A 22,315-nucleotide genomic window follows, 5' to 3' on the forward strand; every position below is an offset into this window, starting at 1 on the left:
GAGATGTGCCTGTACTTCAGGGAGTCTGACTCGCTGCAGGGGGTCGCCCACCGCCCTCTCCACCGTGAAGTTCTTCGTCACAATGGGCGTGCCCCCCGCCCCCGAAGAGAGCAAAGGAAGAGAGAGTGGTGGTTGGAGAAAAGCACAGAACCACCGCAGAGGACCTCACCCCCTCCTCCCCTCCCCTGGAAGAGCAGAGGGAGGCAGAATGAAGGATTCCCCAGGGCGCCCTGGCTGTGGTTCTGGAAGGAAGGGAGGGAGACAGGCCACCAGAGGACCTGGCACCTCCAGGATGTCCCTGAGCTGAGATTTGGGGGCACGAGCTATTCTTATCCCCACCCCTGCTCTGCCGGCCCAAATAACAGCCAGAGTTATGATGTTCTCCTAAATGTTTATTACATTTCTTGCTGGGGCGTTTGGCCATTAGTGGCCATATTCCATGAAACTACCAGGGAAGCTCACTGATTACGGCATTAAATTATAAATAGTTACAGAACGGGACCAGGAGTAACTTACACCATGCATCGCTATGGAAACGGTGAATCGTCGTCTATTACACGAGGAAGAAGAGAAAATAAATACAGATGTCAGGTCGTTCTTGCACACTCCAGAATGAGAGTTCACCAACGTTAATTAAAACGAAATTCTTTCTGGTTTAATCACACTTTGGGGGAGTAACAGACATGTAATTATTTGCACTGACAGAAAACCTTTGGGTTTCACTGGAGCATCCAGGGAGACACGCTGCCTAATTAGCACTGATTTTAGCTCTAAAGCCCCACGGGGAAACCTCCAGTTTTCCTCCTGTCTCACTGACAGAACTGGCAGGGAGCGAGAAATATCAATAAGCCCCCCGTCACAGGCAGACGGGGCACCCGGCCCAGGGGCAGCGACTTGCTTTCACTGGGCTGCACACTGGGGCTTCTCTCCTTCGGTGGGAAAACAGGGCAAGGCTGGATTAAGTTCCTTCCAGCAAAGTGTGAAAAAGAGGGACAAAACCAAGCGGGAATCCTGGGATAAAAACCACAGAGCAAGAGGTGAGATAGGGTGCCCCCCACTCTGAAATGCACCCCGCGCCGGCTGATAAGCCCGGTCTGGCTCTGTCCCTTTTGTGAACAGCTGAAAAGCGGGAAATCTGACGAGGCAGCTCGCAGCGCGGGCAGTAACTGGATCAGAACAGAGCCCTGAGAAGGCCCCGGGAAAGTGCACCAGCTGCTTTCCCTCCAGGTCCCTAGGAAGGGCCATCCCCACCACCCAGTCACCGGAGGTCTCCTGGCGAACGTCAGATTCCTGAGCCTGGGTTCTCACTACTTAACTGCATTTGGGGACATTCCTGCAAACAAACTTGTGTGTGGGGGCTGTACGAACAGCTACAGCGGGTATTTACTGCCTCTGGGAGTAAACTCAACACACACCACCTAAAAGGCACAGGAATGGCACTGTATCTAGGTTGGCGTTGTTCTGCAATCAAAGCCGACTCAGCAAAAGCATCAGGGGAGTGAAGACAAGAGCACAGGCAGAGCCAGAGGCCCGGGGTCCCTGGGTTTCAATGGGGACGTTTGCTGGGCTGAGAGCAAAGTCCTGGGCGCCTTTAATTCTCCTCCGTAAATATGACACTTGATAACTTCCCCCGGGAATACTGTGGCTCAAAATAGGGCCTGGGCCTCGCTGCCAGTCCCTGGCCTGGGGAAATCGGAGCTGGCAGCTTCGGCGCTTGGGTGGAGTGGCCCCCGAGGCTCCGCTGGGCCCAGCAGACCTGCCACCAGCCCCCAGGGGCACAGAGCTGTCCAGCAAAGCCAGGCCTACTTCCCCATCGTCACCAATACCGAGAGTTCAAAACGAAGGGCACGCCCTGAGGAACCTGGGAAATGCCACACTGGGTCAACCGGGGCACGCCGGGTCCCGTGTCGTCTGGCACGCTGTCAGTCTCCCTGGCTCGGGATGGGGCCTGCTGCTGCCTGCTGGGCCTCCCCCTCCTTGTGGAAAAGCAGAGGGAGAGGGAAAAGCAGAGGAAAAGCGGAGGCAGTGCCCTCCCTGTCCCTGAACAGGTCCATTCTACCTGCTGCCCAGGTCCTGCCTTTAGCCTCACCCACCTCAAACCACCCCACATAAAAGCCAGAATTTTTACTGCAAGTCTGTGGTTTCTGGGGGTGGTCACCTTCGGTCCACCCAACGCCAGACACGGAGAAGGGAGTCCGATGCCTTCCCGAAGGGGCCCCTCCAAGGGGTCCCTTTGCCTACCACCCTGGACTTCTCTATGACTGCGACACCTGCCCCAGGGGCTGAGCCGGGCTGCAGAGCCCCAGGGTTGCTAAAGGGGTGTCCTTAAGAGAAAGACACTGGAGCACAACACGTAAGCAGAGGGACCGGGGACAACAGCTGCGTCCAAACAGGGCGGCTGCACCGTCCAGCTGTGGCGGCCGGAAGGGTGAGGCGAGGCCATCTTCCCAGCCCAGCCACCCCCCACACCCCCTTGCTCCTGCCCTGCTTACTGCGCCCCCAGCCCCCGTGACCCCCACCCGGCCCTGCCCAGCCAGAGGCCACTCACTCCCTAAGAGTCACAGGAGGCACTTAGCAGAAGCTCAGGTCCTTGTCCCTCAAACGGCTACAACAGCTACGCCCCCCGCAAGCAATGAGAGCTTCAAATACGGCCCCCTCCTGGAGGCAGGGGCCAGCCGTGCTCCGTTCGCCTCCCAGAGCAGGAAACCCGCTTCACGGGGGTCCAGACTTCTACCCAAGCCCCAGGCTTTTCTCAGCGGAACCGCCATCTGCACAGCCGGGGCAAGGGGACACCTAACAGGGAGAAACCCAGGTCCCACTTGCTTGGACTTCACCTGTGGTGGAGGGTTCAGACGTGGACAAACGAGAGAACAGCAGGTGCTAGACAGAGAAGGGAGGGGTCTTTTCGGAGGTGTGCAAAGGAGAGAAAATTAATTTCTGCAGGAGACCCATCCGGAGGGGCTGGATACAGCAGACAGCCAGCAGAGGGCGCCCTGCAGGAGGGCAGGGGTTTGGGGTGAGGAGGGAGCAGCTGGCTGGGGGTGGGCGGCTCCACAGGGAGCTTCCCCTTCCCTCCAGGTGAGCACCTTCTTTTTCAGGGGTGGGTCCCCTCCTGGATATATCAGCTCATGGCCTGTAACAGACACTCCTTGGCGCTTGGTGTTGATGCTCACCAGGTTCTTACCTGAGAGCTCAGAGCCCTCAGGTAAGGATAATTCCAGGCAGTGCCATCTAAAGGAGGGGGGGTGCTGATGTGGGAGTCCCATGGGTGCAGGGTGGGCTCCTTCCCAGCTGTCCCTCTGCAGCTTGGGTTTCCCACCTGTTCTAATAACTTGGAACAGGCACGCCTACCCCCAGGGGAGGGGTGGAGTGTTAGCGAGCAGGCCTCTGGGGCGGGCGTCACTCAGGAAACAAGGTGTGTCTGCAGAGGAGGCACAGCAGGTCTCGGCCTCTGCCCACCGCACCGGCCTCTGTCTGTCCCCCAGCCCTGGGGACAGCCCAGCCCACTAACACCCTCCTCACCAACATCACTTCCTGACGCAGGGAGGTGCCTGCTGGACCTCTGCTGGGCTGGGAATTGCCTCCCTATGTCCTGTGAGCCCAGGTCCAAGTCTGCACCCACTGTTCACCTAACACCTCACCTTGGCCTGCAGGTGCTGCCTCCCAGCAGAGCCCAGGAAGCAGCCCCGCCCTCGTGGATTTTCTCTGACAACCCCGTTGCCATTTGCTTCTTTCAAATCAAAACCAGTGTGATAAAGCTCAGGGCCTGGCGCCTGGAGTCCTTGAGCTCCTGGTCTCTGACCCAAGGATCCGAGGCCCCCAGCCCCTGCAGTCTAGTCTGCTTTACTCCACAGGAAGCAAAGGGACAGGGGCCCTTTAATGTCTCTTAAATGTTAAAATGTAACATTTTCCCAGCTTAATTCTAATCTGTTAAAATACCCACAAAGCTTTTAAGCAAATAAAGCAGTAGACTTCTCCACAGCCTCCTAAAGATTTGCCTCCAGTGTTTTTTCTGTTCTGCTCAACAGAAAGTTACACTGAAGCCTTACAAACACCACTTAAAAATGCAAATAGCAACAATGTGCAAAAGTAAATTCCTGAAGATGTTCTGGCTGAATTCGCTTTTAGGCTTGGCTGATCTGTCTCCACAAACTGGACTGAGGCAAGTCCCCTCTGCTGTGGGTAAAGAGGCTACAGGAACAACTTAGACCCGCCTGCAGTTGCATCGCGAGCTTTAGAAACCTCCACGTGGTTCTACTAAAAACCTAGAACTATTGTCATATGTGTCCTTGGGCAGTGCCCTTGAATACTTGGAGGGGAGTATTTTAAAAGCCACCTCTGTCTAGGAAACATGTTAGCAATGACCACAAAGCTGTGTCAGAAGGGGGTGCTACCCCAGAGCATTATTCAGAATACAACAAGCAATGTGGGGCGAGGGCAGTGTGACTGAGCGAGCGGCAGTTACATGGTCCCCCAGCAGGGTTCACGTCCTTGAAGGTTCATCTGCTGTGTGAAAGCTGTGGGGGAGGGGCTGGGACCTGCAAAGGCAGAGCCCAGGACGGGCTGGCTGATGCCACAGGGGGCTTTGTTGACATCCTGGGCCTCCCAGGGCTACGTCCCCTCAGACCCCACAGGGGACAGAGAAGGAGAAGGAAATTGCACCCTCACTGGATCTCACTAGGGGACCTGGAGCTGGCCACCACGCCAACAGCGGACAGCACAGGGCAGAATCCTGGCCCTCTTCCAGGCCTTTCCCCACCAGGCTGGTGCTCAGCCTTCCCCAGGGAGCGGCGTGCACATAGCTGTGCCTGGCAGGTGTGGAAAGCACCCCCCCCCCCCACCAGGGTGGTTTGGTCTTACGCTGGAGGTTTGTTCACCTCCCATGGCCATGCCCTGGAGTGTGGAAGCTGGGTGACTAGCTTTCCTAGTGGGCAAGTAGGGGGTGGGGAGGGGCCTCCCTGGGGAGCGGGGACGGCTGGACATGTCCTGACCCTTCTCCTTAGGCCCCTCCCAGGCATCCTCTGGGACCCCCTCGGCAAGGGTTAGGACCAGACAGCTTTCTCACTCTTCCTGCAAAAGCCCTGCTCAGGGTTTCCCAGCAGCCCCTGGGGCAGACTCCTGGAACCTGCCCTGCAGGCTGCCCAGCCCGCAGCTCCCAGGAGCCTCCCTCATCCTTGGAAAACAAACACAGCCTCCTTTCCTCGTGGTTTCCAGGAGGGCGGGGCTGAGTGCAGCCGAGGAGAATCCATCGCCCACGCCCCTGTCCCCGGAAGCGTCCCTGGGACAGACAGAAGACACAGGCTGACATGCACACCCCTAGTGTGCTCACACTCACACTGCATTGCTTTACAAGCAGCCGCCACTCCCTTCCTGTGTCTTCCAGGCTTCTACGGGAGGTGTGGGCTCGGGGTGTGCCCAGCGGCCCCCAGCCGCCTTCCTGCCCTGTGCAAGCCCAGCCCCTGGTGGGTCCCTGACCACCTGACGTCTGCCTTCCTCTGTGGCAGTTCTCCCCGCTGACTCTCCCCTCCCCAGCTTCTCCCCCCTCTCCAGTGGAGCCCCTGCCCAGGAAGCCCTGGAGGTGCCTCCAACTCCTCATGTTTCAGGAATGTTAGGAATATGGCCCTTGTTAAAAATTAAATTCCATCCCCTTACGACTACATAAACTATGTTAGCAACAAAGTTAACAAACACTCGGCAGTCACTCCCTCCTGACAACTGTTATCTGTGCCCTTGAGGTTGTTTACAGGGGCTGAGAGGCCACGTGAGGGGTGAGGCTGGTGGCATTCTCGAGTTCCCCGCCCAGCTCTGCTCTCAGGCCTCACCTTACGGGGTAGCTGGAAACGGGCCATGGAGTTTTCACCCGGAAACAGGCAAACACTGCTGATCAGGGCGCCCCGTTGTCTGCTGAGTGCCTAGATCGGGGACCAGCAGACGCTTTCCACCAACAGCCAGACAGTGCATATTTCAGGCTTCATGGGCCACATGGTGTCTGGTGCTGTCCCACGATGTCGCCAGCGTAGCCCGAGAACAACGCGTCGACGACGGAAGGAACAGGTGTCCAGTGAAATTTTACTTACGCACACTGAACTTAGAATTTCACATAACACCCATGCCTTATAAAATAATATTCTCCTTCCGGTTTTTTGTGAAAACCGACTGAAAAGTGCGAAGCCTCTTAGATGGCAGGTTGTAGCAAAACACGGTCCGGCCTGTGGGCCGCGACCTGGTCTGAACTTAAGAAAGGGATGCAGAAAATCGGCGGGGTGTACGGCCACCTCAGAGGGCTGTGGAGCCCATTGCCACCCCACTGTGAGCAGCATAAAAGGTCAAGGACACATCTCGGGTCCCCACACTCATGCAGATCTGTGGAGGAGTCGGGCGTCACTGAGGAAAGGGCGAAGCCCCCTGAGCCCATTCACAACTGCACCTGTGTCTCACTTGCCCCTGAAAACGCCCGTCAGCTCCCACTCAGAACTGCACTGCGCGTCCACATGGCCATGCCCAGCCCCTGATTCCAGGGCTCTGCACACAGTCACCAACACCACTCGTGACCGACTGGCCCCCCGCAGTTCCCACTGAAGGGCGCTGACTGCCTCACTGTTGTGAATCGGGCTCTACACAGGCTTCGTGTCCGTGACATTTACAGTAACACCGACCGCCATGGCTTCAGAGAGCTGGTGGTTACAGGTCCCCAGCCCACGGGTGCCTGACCCCAGGGCACGGCGACCTTGGCCCGGGAGAAGAGTGTCTGCTGCTCACCCACGTGCAGGCAGGGAGCTCCGGACAGGGAGGGCCGAGTCTGACCTACCCTTCACCCCCTGAAAGCCCCTGATAAACGACGGACGTATTCAGGCCGGGTCACTGAAGGAACACGCGAGTGAGCAAATGAACGCCCGCATCCTCCCCGGTCCGCAGGCCGTGCCTGGCTCTGGCTTGCGTCTCTTAGGATAATTACGGCAACGCAACCCCAGATGTGACCGTGCCCTTAAAACGTTTCGGGGGGCTCTCAGCTTGTGTGTTCAACAGCGAAAGCAAGTAGACTATGCAAAACTTAAACATCATCCTACGACTTGGGACTTAAAAACTACGTTTTCGTTGGCAGCCCCTCGATATGCTGTACTCGTTATTCAGGACAGTTTCACGTCTAAGCGCATTGGGACGGAAAACCCGGTGCCGGTGAGAAGGTCCCCTCTCGGCGCACAGTCACATGCCGTCGGCCCGAGGGTCAGGGGGGGCCGCACAGGTTCTGGGAGGAAACCCGTGTTCCCACAACTTCCAATTTGCATTTTCAGGAACAGGCTCCTGCTCAAGGTGGCAGAGAAAATCAGTTAATGTCCTGTTTTTAAAAACAGGAATGTTGCGTGAAGATGACTAGGAAGTTAGGAGAGAGGTGTTAGGCAATGGAAGCCTGGACACCTGAGCGACGAGGAGGCAAGACAGGACAGAAGGAAACAGGTCACACATGTGGGCAGCCGGGAGGCCACCACGGCCTGGCAGGACACAAGGGCGCTCCCTGCCTGTCGTCCACAGGTTCCTGCCAGGGGTCGCCATCCTGTCACATCCTGGCCATCCTCAGGGGCAACTCCCTTGCACAGGACTCAACAGCCTCCCTGGCTGAGTTCATCTCCATGTTGAATAATGTAAAAAAGGTGCCAGAAAGTTCTAGAGTGACGGTGAGCTGGGCAGCCACGTCCACCAGCTGACCCCACTGCACCTCTAGTTCCTTGACCCTGAAAGGGCTGGGTGATGTCTCAGGGCCACTACTTACTGTTATTTAACATTGTGATTGTAAGGGTCCTGGGAGCCACACACACACACACGAATGCTGACTTGGGGTCCGAACACAGTCAGACCCCTCCCACCCTCCCAGGACCTAAGCCAGTGCGCTGTGTAAGTGCTGGTGGTTGGACTGCATGCCACAGGTGCATGCAGCGGACACTCCCACAGCCTGCCCTGAAACAGGGGACCCCCAGACATGACCTGGCAGAGGGTTGCACCCCAACCCTGCGCCTCCACTCCAGGAGGGTCTCGGGAAGCATCTCCTTTCTCAGAAGCCACCCTGAACACCTCCGTGTGGCCCAGCACAGAGGAAGCCCTGGGGACCACTCGGGACCAAGGTCCAGCCCGAGGTAACAAGCACACCCAGGAGGCAGCCGACGTTCACCAGGGGCCGGGGAAGAAAGACGAGGACAAAGGGGCCCGGGGCCTGGCCAGGTGCGCTCTGGCAGCTCTGCGGGTGGGGACGTGCTGCCTAACTGAAAGGGTGGACGCTTCCCTTCTGTCCACTAAGGGCAGATGGGCAAACGCCGTGGAACTGATGCGAAGACAGAGAAAAGAGCAGGAAGCTGTTCCCTGAGGTTAAAGCAGCTCTTCCCTCCACTATGCGGACTTTGCGCGCTGGCACAGGCCGGCGCGGGCGCCAAAGCCCACCACTCCCAGCCGACCCCTGACGGCTCGGTGGCCCACAGGCGTCGCTTCGCTCCTCTCTGCTGGGGCTCCCCAGGGCGAAGGCAGCCGACCCTCCACGTTCCTGCCAGCTGCAGTCACGGGGGCCGCTGGAAATTTAAAATTCCATGCTCATTATCCAGATTTAAACACTAGGAAAGTGAATTCGGTAAAGTGTGACCAATGAAGGCCCATCCTCACTGTCCCCAGTCCCTGCCGTCAGAACCTTCCCAACATTCCCCCAGGATTGTGTGTGCCTGTGTGTACATACATGTTTGTGCACATGTGCACACGTGTGCGTTTTACACTCGTGTTGCACAGATGCAATAACACACGAGCGGCTGCTGAGGTCACTCTCCGGGAGCTGGGGGGACACCACAGAGCTGCCAGGAAAGGGGAACAGGCCCCCTGGCCCGCAGGGCCCCTTCCCACAGGAAGCTGCTGCAGGCAGGGCACAGGGAGCCACACACCTGTGGGTGCAATTGCGATTTAGCGGCTCTGGGCTGGAGACTGGGGGAGCCAGTGCTCCCCATTTCCCAGCAGGATGCCATCTCTCAGGAGTCACCGTGTCACTGAGCAGCAGCCCAGGGCTCCCCTCCCTTTTCCACCCACCGTGCACTGCCCCCCGCGCCCCCAGGTCCCCGTCCCACAGCCTGCCCTTTCAGTCTGCCTGGAGCCTGACCAGGATGCCGGCCTGTGGGCACACACCAAGGTCAGGGACAGCTGGGCTTTCTCCTGACAACATTCGGCCCCTAGAGGGTGCTGTCCTCACCAGGCGGTGGGAGACGTCACCAACTTCCCTGCAACCTGGTCTTCCCGCACTGCTCAACTTGCAGAGGAGGTGGGAGCTGAGTCCGCTGGGGAGGCAACACGGAATGCGGGAACTGTCGTCGCTGGGGAAAGGCCCTCCGGTGTCCCAAACCTCCGCTTCCTGGCCATCAATTCCTGTGAGTGCTGCTCCCAGACCTCAGGCTGGGGCCTTGCCGGGAGGCACAGCAGCACCTCCCCTAGGTCCCACATCTGCCTGTGGTAGCTCTGGTCGGGGGCCTTCTCCCAGCTGTAGAGGTGACATGCCCCCCCACGCCTGCTGCCCTCTGTCCCCCAGTGGGACCCCGGGGGCCCTGACTCTCACGGGCCACTGCAGCTCCCCAGCACCTTCACCTTATAGGCAGGTTCCTGTGAGTCAGGGTCACCTGGTCATGTCTGGGGCTTTCATTTCACCTGCCCTCTGTCCACTGTGTCCCCAGGAGGCCCTGGGGGACAACTGGGTCCCACCCTGTAAAGGCGGGGCTGCCACCTGCTTGGGCCCTTGCTGCAGGTCTGCCCTCCTCAGCCTGGCCCTGGCGGCTCTCAGGAAGGACCGCCCTCCCCACCCTCCCTGCTGTTGCAAAGAGCACACTCCTAAAAGAATGCTTGGCGCTGTGTCCCGGGCTTCAGGCCTGCCTCCACCTCCAGCCAGAGCACAGCCTTCCCGCCCTCCCTCCCCCACCAGCTGTCCCAGCCCAGGCTCTTGTTGACAGGGTCCCTCTGCTCCCAATGGCTTCGAAACGCAAAGGAAACCTTCACTCTTCCTAAAACGCCAGAGTCTTCCTCACCCCACCCGCATCCCTGCCACACTCAGGCCTGATTCCCACACCCTGTGAATCACCGGTCTGATCTGGGGTGCTCAACGCCTTTCCCAGGCCTCCACAGCGGCTTGGACCCTCCCCACCCCCTCCCCGGAGCACAAGTTTGCACCCTCCCAGTAAGCTGTCAGATCCAGGAGCTCCCGGCAGCCTGCTGAGAACGTCAGCTTGATAAGTCGGCGCCCAGAGGATGTATTGCTTCCCCAGAGAACATAAAACCGCGTACAAATGCCAACATCCTGTAACAGGGCCTGGGAACACACAGGGCACTCTCCATGCAGTCTGTGACACACATCGTCCTGTACTTCACCGCACGGCCCCAGGTCTCAGGAAGCTCACAGGTGACACTTTACTTGCGTCCGTCTACCTTGTCACCTGTAGCAGACAAAGTCTACGACTACAAAGTTACATGTCAGGATAGACCCACCGCTGACACACGGCAGGAGGAAGCATGGGCTCTGCGGCAGGTAGCACTAGAACAGCTGCTCGTAAACCCGGACACGCTATTCAGATGTCAGTCGTTTCAACTATCATTATCGACAGCATCACATTAGGAAGACTGAAGTTAGGTGAGAGACAAAGCCGCCTGCAGAGGAACTGGAACTTTGTGAGGAAGTAATTGCAGGAGAAGCAGCACGTGAAACAAGACTCATGTTCAGGGGGCAGAGATCTCTGCAAACGCAAAACCAGACATCTACGGAGTGCACCAGGTGCAATGTGCGTGCCGTTGGCTTAAGCAGAAAGGAGTAAAAATATCTCCTAGCATTTAGAAAAATCTTGCTTCTTTTTATCACTCCATGAATTTAAATCTAAAAAGAAATGTAAACATCCTAGTCTTAATGCAAAAAATAAAAAGCAATTTAAGCACCTACTTGAAAGGAATGAAGTAACGGGTGGCCTGTCACTGTCTGCTTGGCCCAGGGGGATGGAGGTCTGCAGGGAGCCGCAGGTCTGCAGGGAGCCGCTGGCACCTCCTCTGAGTCTCTGCAGCCCAGGAGCCCCGCAGTCCTGCCCAGCACTGGGGTGGCCCAGGCACCCACTGTAGATGTCACTCCGCCCTGCCAGCGTTTCTGTACGTCCCAACCCCTGTACGGGTTACTCCCTAAAACTCCAGGAGTGACCCTCGTCCCTGACACGCAGGCCAGGCCTGCTCGCCCCAGCGGAGGCTGGGCAGAGCCAGGAGCTTACATAACCTGGCACAGGTGTGGCACTGCATCACGGTCATATAACTCACAAAGGCGCTACACGCTGCCTGGCAGAGCTCGTAAGTGCTCGTGAAGGAGGAGCCCGTTCTTGGGGTGGTTCTTCTACGGCTTGCTGACTTGAAGACGGGCCGGCCGGCAGACTCCTTCCACACTTCGTGAAGATCTCGTGTTTGTGTATGCGGGAGATTCGGTCACATTCCCAGTTATCGTGCTAACGTCCCACGAGAAACAACTGACCACACCGGTGAATTGTCCCAAGGACATTTCAGACGGCCTCCCAGTTACAGCTCGCAGACGGGTGGCGTCCGATTGTCAGGGTTTTCACATCCTGAAACTTGAACTGAAGGACACCAGGACCTACCTGCCTGCCTGCCCAGGACTCTGGGGGAGGGCGGGGCTGGGCAGGGACTCAGGTCCCACCCACCCCTCATGGGGAGCCACTGAAGGCTCCTTTGAGTCACCTGTTTAATCCTCCCCGGAGGGCCACCCGCTGGATGGCACACAGCGGTGAACAGAGCTGAAACGCGTGTGTTGAAAGCATGTAGTGCACACGTGACACATTGACTGTTCTCCGAGCCACAACCAGGGAGCAGATGTTTCACTGAAGATTACTTCCCCAAGACACAAAGTATCACTGTGGTTTTTATTTGCTTTAGTGCCCCTTGGCTTAGCTAGTCTCTATAAATATTGAAATGAAAAGAATTTGAAAAATATTTTTAATTGCAATTTTTTAAAATAAAAAGAGAAGCCTCATACAGAATAATGGCCAGAGACACAAACATGTTGCCTGCTGACCAGGCTGGATTTTAAGGGGAAAATGAGTCGATTCACCCCAAAAGCGACAGAAATATGTCAAATAAGAGGAAGATCCATTTCATGACCTTCATCTCCTTGAAAATAACTTTTCCAAGTTGATTGCAATAATACCTCAAACATCTAAGGTGTTCCAGAGATACTGGGACACCCTGGGTGGATGAAAACTCATTGGATACATTCTTTCCTAAAGCAGATAATTTGCATCTGAGTGTGCTTGGATACCTATCCAATGCATTTAAATGAAGGCCCTTTCAAACCGATTTGTCTACCTCTTAGGCCTAACACACCGCCTGCACTGGCCCAGACAAAAGACCACTTACACAGTCAGGCCCTCTGACGGGTGATGTGGAGGGAGGGGTATAAATGGCCCCGTGGGGGCTTCTGCCTCAGAAACGGGCCTCCCACTGGAGACTCGGGGCATGCAAGCAAAATGCAGGGTTTAACCCTGTCTCAGAAAATGGAAACTTTGATGGGGAAGGGGGAGAGATGGAAACAATAAACAGGAACCTCTGGCTGAGCCCTGAGCACCAGGCTTTTCCCAAATCCTCTTTCATCACCTTCCCCACGGAGCCAGGGAGGAGGAGGAAGCTGAAGTGAGTCTGTTTGTATCCAAGAAGCCTCACTACACCTGAGGGCGGAGCGCAGTATGCTCAATGAATTTTCCTCACTGCTTCAGCTGCAGACCCGCTGAGTCCCACCGCGGAAGGGTCCACAGCAGACTGGTACGGCTGCTCTGCCCGTGCTCGGAGGCGGGGTCACGGCCGTGCATCACAGACTCCCCGCTGTAAATGACCTTTAAAAGTAGCTGCTCAAGTCCTGGCCCTGCTTGTGATAAGAAGTTTTTACAGAGCTACCAAAGAAACTTAATCGGTGGAAGACCTAGCTGCAGTTGTCTGAAGAATGTTCTCAATGTGTCCAATTGTTTCTTTATCACTGGATTCACATGAAACACTTTTTTTTTTTGTTACAAGAAAACTACAGGGAAGCGTCCCTCATTTCCTTGGCATCACACGCGAAGCCCATAAAGTAAGTCTGTCCTACCACAGGTTCAGAGCTTGTGCTCGGGGTGGGGGAGGGGGAGGGAAGGGCCCGGCGAGGGGCTCCGCTGTGCGGCTGTGCTTCCCCCCTGAGTCGTGGTAACCTGTGGGATGACATGCGAGGACGTGTGGAACCCTGAGGCTCTGACCACGTCTGACTCTGCGACGCCAGCATCTGATCATGAGCCTCGCCCAGGCTAAGACTGCCAAACGGGGATTTTTAAACCGCGTTATTTCTTGGGAATACATTTAGCCCACATTTTCCCTTTCTCCCTTCTCTTCTTCATCTGTCTGAGTACAACTGTGGACTCACGATACACTAGGGACTCATGCATTTTTAAACTGTAATTCATTGTCATCTATTACTTTTTTCTTGTTGGGGGGGGGCCCTTCAAGCCAGCTCCTGAGCCTTTTTGACACAAGTCTCACAGGTCTTTGAACACTTCCTTGCTTTCTGGCACGAGGTGGCCCAGACTCACTACCCGGTCAATACCTGGAATAAGCCATTTCTCCAAAGATCTACGTGGGAAATGACAGTTAGTGGCACATAAGGCAGGTGCCATTGCTGTTTTATACAGTGCATGTGTGCCCGTGAGATAGAGAGAGAGAGAGAGAGCAGGCGAGAGAATCCAGTGTTGTGCAGGCACCACTTCCACACTCAACGCCATGAACACACCCTGCTCCTTTCTCCCGCCCTGCAATACCGACAAAGTCGTTTCAGAGTGACACCCCCCCCATCAGCTGTCACTGAACTGCCGCGAGCTCGCGAGTCTTTGCCATCCCTTTTGTTCTTGAGCCACGTTCCACTGAAGATACAGTCAGGACACTCTGTTCTAAAACTATCAGAACAGAGTCTTAACTCTGGGTAAGTTGTGTTTCAACCCTATATAGTTAAGCTTGTTTGTTTACATTTGTTTCCAACTTCATATAATTTCCTTTCTTTCATGTTTGATGCTGGGTGTACAGGGAATGAACAAAAAACACCATCACCATCTACCCTGGAACTTGAACTATGCCAAAGCTTCAGATAAAACGCGGACAACACCCCCAGAAACCTGGCTCCCCCCCCCCTGCCCCCCTGGCCCCGCCACCCTGTGCTCTCTGCTCACTGCCCGCCCCCACCTCCTGTCCGTCTTCTTGGAGAGAGTCAGCTGAAAAACAGCCCCCGATCCTCCCCTCCACTCTCAAGTTTAGATCCTAGAACTGCTGACCACCTAGAATTTACTAGCAAGTGGCCCGTGGAGTTTGCACGAGGCTGTTGGCCTGGAGGGAACGGTCCCCAGGACCCTTGGACCCGTTGTTTCCACCGTGGCCACCTCAGAGGCCATGGGGGGTTCTTCAGGAGGACGGCACCTTCAGGAGAGTGAGTTCAGAGGATCACCCCCTCCAGCCCCTCAGCCCTCAGTGCAGAGCCCCGCAAGCGAGCGAGGCGGCTGGTGTGACGGTCTCTGCGCGTAGGTGATATTTAAAGCGGTGCCGGTGTTGGAAAGGCTACTTCCTTCCATGCACTTAACCTCCGTGAGCCCTCCCTCCACTTCATCACAACGTGCTTGGCAGGCTGTGGTAGCTGGTCGCCGAAGCTGCTAGTAAGAAACTGAGTCACGGCGTACACAGGAGGCTGGAACCAGCCTGAACGCTTCACTCTATTTCTGGTCCCACTGTTTAGACTATGCCAGATTCCTCTGCCTAAAAATAAATGTTTAAAATGCACAATGTAATTCGGAGAAGGCTAATGCCAGCTGCCTCCCGCAGCTGCTGGGGGGGCTAAATGGGAACATGTCAGGAAGACCGCCGGGGAGACCATCGGGGGCACAGTGGACACCCAGCTGCTTCTCCTGGACTTTCACTCACTGTTTGCTGGGGAGGGAGACAAACAGCCACACTGTGGGATTTGCTGTGTCCCCTCTTTGTCACATTGCCCGTGACCAGACCAGAGGGACAATAGACAGCAACACCCCCCCCCCACCAGGTGGGCCACACACTGTGCGGACCCGTGTCGGGGAAGGTCTCCGCTCCTGAGCGGCTGGTGCGCCGTGCTGGGAAGTCTGGCCAGACACAGGCTCACCCACGACAGAGGACGGGTCGGAAGAAACGTGGTCTGAAATGGCCGGCCGTTTGGCCCTGGGTGATCCTCCTGCTGAGACCTCCTGCCAGCCAGCAGGACAGAGGACCCCTGGGTCTATGGGTGGGGAGAAGGGTTCTCCCCCCCGTGAGCCTCTCCCATGGGGAGCCAGGCCCTGGTGCATCCTGTCTGGTGAAACTATGGCAACCCCCCTGGAAGACGGGCAGGGTCAGCCCCAAGGCCATTGAGAGACCAGCCCTGCCTCCAGCCCCATCCCCGCTGTGTCCTCGAGCTCCCATGGAGCATGTGAGCCCACCTCGTATGGATGGAGCAGAACGGAGGTGACCCCATGGCCTGGACCCAGGGTCGGCGGGTGGCCATCTCTCCACGACAGCCTGGTGGCTGTTTTCCCTCCTTGCTCTGACACGCTTGCAGACACGGGTTTCTGAGCTGGGCTCCGGAAAGCCAGGTGGCTCCGGGGGGACCCCAGATTTCACAGCGCGTGGCAGTGGCAGTTGCCCGGTGGGTCCCAGGCAGCAGGCCCAGGACTCCAGCCAATCGGTGGACCCCTGGGTTCCTTACACGCCCAAGAGCAAGTCTGCATCATCCATCTCATGCGTCTGCCTGAAACGAGGGGCGGATGCCCGAGTGGTAGGGCCCTGAGCTTCCCGGCAGCAGCCCCACTCCAGCCACACTCTTCCCGGGTCTTTTGGAAGCGAACCATCCAGGCCACAGGCAAGCGTCTCTGTGGCAGAAAGGCCCACTGTCCAGGCCCGTCTGCACCCACCACAACTCGCAGCAGCGACCGGGTTTGGAAAGCCACGGGCGGGCGAGGACCACCCGGCGTGGTTCTGCATTTCGGTGAGACGCTGGACTTCCGTTGGAAGGAAGCCACGGCAGCCTCGGGACCAGCACACACTGTCCACCACCTGGCGACGCCCTCGGGCGCTCCACCCAGCCTGCCCCCCACTCGCAGGAGCCTGGGAGGGGAGTGCGTTCTCCCATCAGCCAGGACGGGAGAACGCAGAGACGCCATGACACTCATTGAAAGTCACCAACCGGTACCTGACAGGTGTCTAACGAAAAGCTTTATTACTTCGGCGCATTATTTAACTCACACACATTTCCTCTCCCATGTCCTGCTTCCCCAAGGGATGGTTTAAATGGGATGGGCATCACTCTCCATAGACACGGGTGTCAGGCCCAGGCCACGGCGGAGATTAGGCGGCCTTTACCAATTGCACTCATGGGTTCCTTACGTAATAGAGACAAGGTTTCAGGAGGGAACTGGGAAGCCCAGAGCTGAACCCAAGCAAGGAAACCCAGGCAGAGCTGACGGGAGCCTGAACTAGAACCCGGGCCGCACAGAGGGACACAGAGGTCAGGCCACCAGCTTCCTGGGGCTCGTGTCTGTATGGCCTCCAGGGAGCTGTTAGGGTGGAGGGGCACTGGGAGCTCAGGGTGCTGGTCACCTTCGCCCTCCAGCACTGTCTTACGCTGGCGCCTGGGTCCCATGGCTGTGCCCCTGCTGTCCCATCTGCTGTGGCAGCACAGGGGCAGGCCAGCGCTGACAGCCACGGTGCCACAGGGACCAGCTTGCACGGCGGATTCCCAGTCCCTAGCAGAAGGGCCCTCATCCTCGGTCACCTTGGGATCTCAAATCAGTCACGTGGCCAAGACGCTTGCACGTCTGACCCTCTTTGGAGGTTCAGGGACAAGGAGCGACAGAACCAAGCTGGGGAAGCGGTGTTTGTAAAGGCACTACAGGTTCCCCACGGACGAGAAGGAGAACCTTCGCTGATGTATTATTTGGTGGGTGATCTGTGTACCTGCCTGTCCCCACAGCAGCTGGAGGTCTCCCCAGCGCTAGTGCCTGGGGCCCGTGTACCTGTGAGGGCAGGGATCCAGGTGTGCCTTTGCGGGGGGAGCAGACAGGTTTCAGTTCCAGCCAGTGACTGGAAAAGCCAGGACGGAGCCAGCCGGACTGGTTGGACTAGATTGCATTGCCAATGGAGACACCGTCTTCCTGTCACTGGACACCTTTTTGGCAACCAGCAAACATTTCATGAGGACGCCCTAGACAGAGAGCAGTTGGACAGAAGGCGCTACTCCCGTTTCAGACAAGGACGGAGATGGCCGGCGTTTATAGAACGCTGACCACGAATGCCCACGTGGACCCCGTGCCTCCTTCAGTGCCCAGGACAGCCCAAAAGGGGGGTGCCATCACCCCATTTCTATAAAAGAGGGAATGGAGACGGAGATGAGGGAACAATAGTTAGGGAGTGAGGGAAGGAGTGGACTCACTATCTGAGCCCCTGCCCAAGACGCAGCTTCCCGGGGATCGCAGAGCCACTGGCCCACGTGGGATGGAGACCTCACCCTATGATGCCCGCCTTCGGTGGCGGTCTGAATCAGCTACGGCGCGGTCACACTGTGCAGTTCCAGGCCGCCAGACTCGGCAGGGCAGGCGCTCTGTGCGGAGGGGCTGGTGGACGTAAACGCTAAACAAAATGTGACAGAAAAACAAGCCTGGACCCTCGAAGCCAGTGAACCAAGTGCTCTCCACCGTCTGTGCAGCTGGGAACCGGAGAACACCGCAGGCAGGGTGGGGGCTCGGGGGCAGGGCGCAGTGGAACAGGGCCTGTTGGAGGTCCCCGCCTTGTTCTCTGGGGTAGATAACTCCCCCTCCAACACACAAACACAAATGCATGAAACATTCCATAAGTAAGCGTTACCCCTTAATTGTGGGATGGGTGAGGCCCCAGATGCCAGGTCCGGTCTTCCCTCAGCCCCAGGACGCACGGATGGCCTCTCTTTGGTGCCGGTCAGTCCCAGCTTTTGGTCCCGCACGGTCCGGCAGAAGGAAGGCCTGCTGGCGTGTGGTTGGTAGGGGAATGATATGGGTGTCATTGTTTATAGTTTTAATTCGAACGTTTCGCCTAAAATGTCATAGGGTGCGCTTGAGTGTTGTTATGTTACAGAATGACACGCTTATGAATTTGTAATGAGAGATTTTGTAAGAAGACCGGGGCGTTCTCTGTGCCGGACCCCGTGTGAAGCCCTCCTGGAAGGCAGGGGACAGTGGCCCAGGGCCGCTGCAGCCGCACTTTGGATGCCTCACTCGGGAAGCAGGCATGGTTCGCCTGCAGAGCGAGGCTCCAGAGAAGTCTCCCACTCTCCTGTCTGTGGCCAGGCCCTGGACAGTCACCTGCTCCCGGTCCCGGGCCCCCAGAGCACAGCAGCGAGTGTGCGTTGCTGCCCCAGTTCAGAGACACTGCGGTGAGGCGGCCGGGGACCCAGAGCAGGGCTCCCTCGCCATGCTCCCGGGGATGGGGGCAGCGTGGCTGCTGTGTATTCCAAACCAGGTTTCTCCTGACCCACCCTTAGCTGCCTCCAAAGCCACCCCCTTCGCATAACAGAGGACACCCTGATGGCTCTCCACACTGAGGAAGTTCCAGAGGTCCGGGGGCGGCGAGCCAGGAAAACCAGATATATGTGAGGGACAGATTTTGGTCCCCTGAATGGCCGACTATATATTTCTTGTAAGTCATAATATCACACCACCTATTGTGAACACTCCAGAAATTACGCAAAGACAGAAGTTCGGAAAGGGCAGCATAGAAACAAACATTTCCCTCCCCAAGCCCAGTGGAAGGGGACACTGGCAGGTCCGTGGGACACACCTCTGCTCTGGGGACCACCTCCTGCTCCACCCCTGTGGCCGCAGTGTGTGGCTGGGTATGCCCGGGTGTGGCCCCCGCCCCCACCCCAGAGGGCAGGGTGTCCAGGGCTCATGTCCTGGGTGCCTTTTGCCCTCCCTCACAAATCATTCCCGCCTTCTTTTCCTCGAAGGCAACTGCACGCATCCCTCCAGGAGGGCAGACGACCTGAAACAGGGACAGCACTCCGGACAGGAGTCCCAGAGCTGGGTGGGGGGAAGCAGCGCCCACAGCTCGAGTGTGTCTGTTAGGAGGGGTCAGCCGAGCGGCAGGCCAGCGGTCGGCTCTCACCCAGGGGCGGGGGCAGCCCTCTGTGGGACCTCACACCCTTCACCAGGGCACCACCGTCAGCGGTGTGCACAGAGCGCTGTCACTGCCCCGATGGCCTTCCCTCCCACCCTGCCCCACGAGGATCAAAAACGGTAACAGGAGCCCCAAGTGACTACGTGTCCTCTCTGTGTGAGGAGTTACCTACAGACGAATGACGGGATCTTTGTAGCTGTACAAAGCAGGTGCGTGCCGAGCCCGTTTGCAGGTGAGGGATTGGGAACGCAAGCTGTCTTATTCAGGTTCCCCGGCAAACAGAGCTCCAGGTTAGGAGCTAGGCCTTCGGCAGGTCCTGCAGTCCCAGGGCGCATGGGGCGGGGGCGGAATAAGGGGAGTGATAGAAGATAGCAGGTCCCCAGGGCCTGCAGCTTTGTGACCGGGTGATTGCTCAGTGTCACTTCAGACAGGCCCTAGAAAGCCATGTCTCCAAGGAACGTCTTGGGCGGAAGGAAGGAGACTTTATCCTGACAGTGGGGGCCGACCTCATGTCAGGAAAGGGGAGAGAGGTGTGGCCCTGCAGGGAAGCCAGGGTGTCACATTCTGCTCCTGTGGGACAGGAGGGACAAGACACAGCCACCACCCAGGGCCCCTTATCTGACCAGTCAAGCCAGAAAGCGAAGCATGTGCCAGATGGGGACGGTGCATCAGAACATGCTGGGGCCGGACCCCGGCCGTGGCAGCATGGGGTCCCGGTCCAGAGCGCTGGCCCCAGGCCGGTCCCACCCCAGGGCATCCTGGTCTCCTCCAGGGCAACAGACAAGATGTAGCTTAAACCAGAGCAGGTACAGTCGTGACCCCGGCTCACTCCCCACAATCCTCCTTGATTTCGTGAAAGCCAGAGTCGGGAAAGGGAATGAGATTTCTTTACAGTTTCTCTGTAGACACTGTCCATTAGTTTGCCCAGAGTTTCAATCAGAAAATTGATGTGCACAGTTATGCCAATGCTCCCGTCAAAGAATCTTTGGTGGAGAAACAAGGTACGCTCTGTTGCCGCCACGATTCTGGCGGGAGCGTGCGCCAAAGAAGCCCTCGGCGAGTGGACAGCTGTGCTCGCCGGGACACTGGCGCTTGTTAGAAGTCCCCATTGTGTGGCTTCTCCCCCGTCCGTCTGGACTTAATCAAGCCAGCGAGCTGGGAAAACAGAGAGAAGCCGAAAAGCCTCCGGCGTGCGCATTTCCATCTGAAGCCCGTTCATGCACCTCTGAGGCAGAGCCGGGCTGTCCGACACCTGTGTTGTCTCAGACACACTCGGTGCCAAGCATAACCTGTGCGGGCAGCAGGCCCTGCACACCCGTCTCAGCGCGCGCGGCTCACTTGGCGCAAAATAAAATGCACCCTTGTCACAAGAGGGGGAAGAGAAAACATTTGCCCTAGAAAGGCTTCTTTATAAAATCCAAACACAGCTCCGCTCAGAGCCAGCAGCGAACAGCAGGGGTTCCGTTCAAGGAAGACTTCAAAACGAGATTTCCTCCAACGACACACATTCTTGGTCGGAGGCCTGAATTTCCTCAATATGCTCATTCAGTCGCACGTTTGTCCTGTGCCTACTGTGCGCCAGGCAGTGTTCTCAGGGCCTCATGGGGAAAGTGGGCCAGGAGACGGGGCAGCTGGCTGGCTGGTGCGCGACTCGTTTGTAAGAGAGAAGATGCTGTGCACTGGGTAAGCGGAGAAAACGCAGACCACGTATTCCTGGGAGAGAAAGGGCATCCTGGAGGAAAGTGAGTAACCACCGTCCCGTCCCCTCACGGGGCAACATTTGGGTGGAAAATATTTCTAAAGGAAATGGGGCACCGAAAGGGGGAAGAGTAAGCACAGAGACTACAGTCACACAGTTGGAGACCTGAGAGCCAAGGTCTTTCTCACCAAGATGGATTTGATGGCGATTCATTCAGTATGAAGTTGGTGCTGAAAATGCATTGGGTCGTTCAACTTAAAGCAAAAGAAAAAAAGAAAAAAAAGAACCCTAAGAATACCAGATTTGAAAAATCTGCAAGCACGCATGGTGCTGAAATCTCACCCATTTTTTGTTGTATTTAATTATTTTTATAGAGGTGCTATGGCAGCTCATTAACTAAGGAATGGCCGCTGCCTCTCCAGCATCCACCTGGATGCTGCTGGCCCTTGACCCCACAGAGCCTACTCCTGGGGACCCTGTGGGGCAGCCCATCAGACCCGGTGCACGCCGGTGATGGAGGTCCGTGCTTCGGTTCACCAGCTTTGGTGTGGAGAGGACCCAGAAGGAGAGTTTCTGAAAAACGCAGACTCCCTGGGAGATTCTGATTTCTGAAAATGCAAAACACGTCACGGTGATGCGGAGCAGGCTTTGGGCAGCGGGGTGTGAGCCCTTGATGTGGGGGTGGGGGGCGGTGGTCTTTATTCCAGGTCCTTCTGAGCAAGAACCTCAGCCTGCTCCCCGTCAGAGGCACACACTGCGAGCTGAGTCTGGGGGTTAAGACACCCAGGAGTAGCTGCTCCAAAATGAAGCATAAACAGTGGGCGTGACTTACTTTCCCTGGTCCACTAGCTGCTGCAGAAGGCGGGAGGGTCCAGCTCAGGAATGGGCAGGCCAGCCCCTTCCTGCTGTGTCTCCCTAGGCCCAGCGCACCGAGAGTGGTGTCTATGACTTTACAATGGCCAGAGAAAAAAGCCAAAGGTGACGGTTTTCTCATATGGGATGTCACATGAAATCCCCATGTTGGTGTCCATATAAAAAGCTTCATTGGAACCGGGCCACACCATTCAGGTGCAAATCTCCTAAGGCTGCTTTGGCCATCCAGGGCAGAGGAGAGTGGTCCCCACCCAGCCACCGTGCCAACTGTCAGCCTGAGGCCCCCTGGATTCCTGGGGCCTCGCCACTTGGCCGGGAAGGAGTGAAGAACGGTCACCCAGCAGCTGGGACAGCCCAGCTGCCACCTCGCCGGGGAAAGAGAAGGTGCCCCCTCCACGTTTTTTGAGGACAGTGGTTTTGACGCTGACGACGTTTTGTGGTCTCATGTTGTCCCCAGTTTTGTCTCCTTTCTCTTTTCCTCTGCCCCACGTGGGTTTTGTGGGTGTCTCTGTCTTAATGGAGAAGTGCTCA

The 22,315-nt window shown here is 57.0% G+C and overlaps 1 protein-coding gene across 9 annotated transcripts in view; it reads right to left on the reverse strand.

Annotated features, from left to right (window-relative positions):
* Window positions 1-22,315, reverse strand: part of COBL (cordon-bleu WH2 repeat protein) — a 136,389-nt gene that overhangs the window by 94,828 nt on the left and 19,246 nt on the right. The window contains exon 1 of one of the 9 annotated variants that reach the window (XM_053926952.2): window positions 11,305-11,593. The exons of 6 other annotated variants lie outside the window; for them this stretch is intronic. The gene's annotated coding sequence lies outside the window, so the exon portion shown is untranslated. 2 more of the 9 variants (XM_053926951.1, XM_053926953.2) reach the window with 2 other exon arrangements.

The sequence above is a fragment of the Desmodus rotundus genome, chromosome 6 (assembly GCF_022682495.2).
Source record: "Desmodus rotundus isolate HL8 chromosome 6, HLdesRot8A.1, whole genome shotgun sequence".
In the NCBI taxonomy this organism is placed as follows: domain Eukaryota; kingdom Metazoa; phylum Chordata; class Mammalia; order Chiroptera; family Phyllostomidae; genus Desmodus; species Desmodus rotundus.